General features: G+C 38.0%; 1 pseudogene; it reads left to right on the forward strand.

The window, feature by feature from the left end:
* Positions 1-2,734: 2,734 nt before the first annotated feature.
* On the forward strand, positions 2,735-2,853 carry LOC119575739 (annotated as a pseudogene).
* The last annotated feature ends 1,258 nt before the right edge of the window (positions 2,854-4,111 follow it).

Consider the following 4,111-nt stretch of genomic DNA (forward strand, 5'->3'; position numbering starts at 1 on the left):
AATTCGATTAACTTTTATTCCAGACTCTCCGACATTGAGGTCGTTATTGTAATGCTTTGTAGGAACTGTTCAGAGTGCTTCCATTTCTGAAATGAGTTTTGTAATTCCAGCACTAGCGTTTTTGCCCTTAGCCTTAAGAAATTCAATAAGGTTGATCAAGGGTAGGTATCCTGGCTTGCCTTAGAACAATCATAAGCCCTACCGAACTACGCTTTTGATATAGTTGATTTTTTTATTATTCTATTCGTTCCTTAATATGCTAGGACCAGTCAATGAAACCACTTAAGGCTTAGCTTGCAGCGATTGTGAGTTGCTTCTTGTAATCTTGAAGTTTCTCCCCCCCCGCTTCAGTGGCGACAGCTAACCCAAGTGTTGCTAGTAATTATATACATTTTCGTAAACGTGCCGACTCGTAGCTCCCGCCTGAGTTATTTTTGTCATTTTGGAAGGAGCTTTGTCATGAACTGGTGAGTTTATTCACGAATGTCCTCGCTCCGGATGACCTAGCCAGCCGCCACGCCGATAGCCCCTTATTGCCACTCCGTCGCTGACAGAGGACGTACACCTTCTACGCCGCACTCCGTGTAGGTAGTACACATTGGTAATTAGCCACCGCTCGTATCGCCGTTAGACTGCTAGGCGTTTTGGACGAGAGACCGCCTATGAAAATTAAATACGATTTGCTCAATGAGGCTGTGCGGGCTACGGCACTGATACCACTGGCCCGTAGCCATACGCATACAAGGTTATGAAATTCAGTAGCGGTCAAACCTGTTAATTAATACAGCGGGATGTATAGGAAGCCCCCGTGCATACATAGTACTCTAAAAACCTTCAAGACTAATAACACCAATTATATAATTAAGGTTATAAGATAAGAACTTCTCTACACATATGCCCGAATACAATAAGCATTGCCGCCGCGACAGTCAGAATATCAGCTGATTCCAGTATGCCTATGGCGTCTTGACGGCGGAGGTTCTCACTCGATGCCTCACCCTTGTTAAATAATATGCTACTGACGTCAAGTAACATTCTACTTCGATATGCTTATACATTAGTTGGCGTCACGATCCCCACTTATACTCACAGCCATCGCATCACATGAAGAGCCCACCATCCTTCCTAGGAAAGCACGACGACCCCTCACACAAACAAGTTCATTCTGCACAGGTCAGCTCTTATGCTATACGGACATGTGTTGACCCGGCGGTCACAGCCGGCACTAAGGCCCCTCCTCGAGCCCGAGAACGTCGTGTAGAACAGAAGAGGAACATTGTCTATACAACACTAGCTTCTCTCGAAGCAGATCTGATACAGAATAAGATGATATACAGCAAGTATATGAATACACCATAATATGCCTGATATACCAGCCGGCGCTGCCTAAAAAGATAGACAGACAGAGAGAGAGAGATGAGAGAGCAGCTCGAGAGAGAGAGAGAGGGAGAGAGGTGAGAGAGAGAGAGAGAGAGAGGCAGAGAAGAGAGATATGCCGGATGCGTCTCAGGATGAAGCCGCACATTTCATAACTTCTTGCCAAACTAAGGACTAGCCTAAATTCTCAGCCAAAGATATCTACAAATCATAGTCCATCATAATACTAACTAGATTACTAATTACGATTTATAATATATAATTTGTATAATATTGATAATATATAATTTGTATATAATTATATATATAGTATATATATAATATAATACTATAATTATCATATAATATGTATAATAATGCCTATACAGAATACACACACACACACACAGACACACACACACACACAAATCACACAAGGTTAGATAGATTATTATGCATAATATCTAAGAGTATGAATATATTATTCAATAATAGAATTTAATAGGTCATACATCACTGTATGTATTTATAGCAATATATAAATAATATTCTAATCCCCCCCCCCCCCCCCCCCCCCCCCCGCCCCCCCCCCCCCCCCCCCCCATATGACAACAAGAGATCTATGGTGAACCAGCTAGTAATCATAAAGATGTCTAATATACAATTAAAATTACTTGAAGGCAGTAAATAATGAAAATACTAGACATAAGTCATAACAACCCAAATACAACGAAAGTATACAGATAATAACAACAACAATATCAGCCCCCCACAAAAAAAAAAATCAAGCCCCAAAAAAAAACCAAAAAAAAAAAGGTGATAAGAGTAGATCAGAGAGTAGGATTAGATATAGTTATATATACTAATATAGTATCCATATAATTACTTAAATAATCATATATACTATAAGTCTGCTGCCCTGTGCGAGTGTTTTTGACTGAACTGTCCGCGCTGCCCCGAAAGCCCAATCATGCAATACATAATAAATATAAATAAAATATAATAATAAATCGAACATTTCTGCCCTTTTATGGCTTAGAGATATCATTTAGCTCTAATACCATCTAAATAAATATTACTCAATTCTTACTCATACTTGCACACTTCCATTCTTCCCCTCCCCCCCCATAGAGTTGCCAAGGCTGATAATAACACAAGGCAGTGCATAGAAAACGGTGACAATAGAGTTAGAATTGCAGGTAATCCAGATAGCTGTCGATTTGTGATTGAGGCATAATTATAGAGATCTCAGCGATAATGACTGCGAATGTCAGGTGATAGAAATTTGATGCCCAAAAGGAAATGTTTATGCTATTAGAATGTATCAAAAAAAATTATGATCACCGATAATAAAGTTGTTAACGGTTATAACACCTATGCCAACGATCATACCACGTTGAAAGCACCGGTTCTCGTCCGATCAACGAAGTTAAGCAACATTATATCTGGTTAGTACTTAGATGAGTGACCGCCTGGGAACACCAGATACTGTTGGCATTTTATTATATATGCTAAATCTTTATGTATTTCTTTGACACCTTTAACAGCTCTTCATATATCTGTATAGAGAAACCAACTTAAATTAAATTTCAGTCAACACGAAATAGAGTAAAAGTCGAATTTAGAGAGAAGGCTAAACTGAAAACGGAGAGGAGTTATTATCATATTAGTAATGATATTTAGCAATAGTTTTGAAACTTTGGTTCTGCACCATTCCTAGTATAGCTCAAGAGCCGGAAAATGGCTTGAAAATGAATGTCTCGTCAGTGTATGTGATATTAGCAGCCAGTGAGCCAAAGATGGATGTACTTCCCATAATGTGCCGTGAATGTAGGTGCAACTGGAAGGCAAGTAATAGGAATTTGCTGCGAAGTCAAAGACTAAACGAAAACTGAATTGCAGATGGGCAATCATAAAGATTGCTATTTCTTTCCCTAACGATCGTACCACGTTGAAACAACCGCTTCTCGTCCGATCAGCGAAATTAAGAATAGTTGTGTCTAGTCAGTACTCGGATGGGCGACCGCCTGGGAACACCAGTCATTATGCATGCTAAATATGTTATACATTTCTTGAAAGTTTCCGCACCAAATCAAACAGATATAGAAAAATCTTAAATGAAAATACTCCAAACAAAAACTTGCACAGTAAGTAACTACACATTAAGTGACAGATAGAAAGCTCGATAACAGCCCCCGACTTAACTACTTTTTTTCCTCCCCCAATTGTTTTTTTTTTGAAACTTATTATTGAATTAATTTTATTATTATTTATTTTTTTTTAATTTTTTTTATTATGGGGGCTAGGGTTTAAAAGTTATGTTCTTTCTTCCCATGACCATTCTTTTAATTTTACTAATTATTTTAAAACCTTTTCCTTAAGTTACAGTTTTTATCACAACATTACACTGTTTATTTTTTATTCAAATTATCGTATTATATTACCCATTTATTATTCATTTTTAATTACTTAGTCATCATAATGCATCATTATTGTCATGTCAGGCATAAGCCTGATAAAAAAAAAAAATCAACAAAAACAAAAAAATAACAACAAACAACAATAAATGATGATGATGATGATGATGATGGTATATAATATCATTTATTTTTATTATCAAATGAAAAAAAAACAGCACGAACGGCCATCGAACCAGCTTAGCGAATTTCTTAATCGAGTGGCCGCAGCGCCTTCTGATAGCTGCGCTAGTGACCTCTGACCTGGGAAGGGGGACGTTATCCCCTGGAGAACACTC

This window comes from Penaeus monodon, chromosome 7, assembly GCF_015228065.2.
Source record: "Penaeus monodon isolate SGIC_2016 chromosome 7, NSTDA_Pmon_1, whole genome shotgun sequence".
NCBI classification, from domain to species: domain Eukaryota; kingdom Metazoa; phylum Arthropoda; class Malacostraca; order Decapoda; family Penaeidae; genus Penaeus; species Penaeus monodon.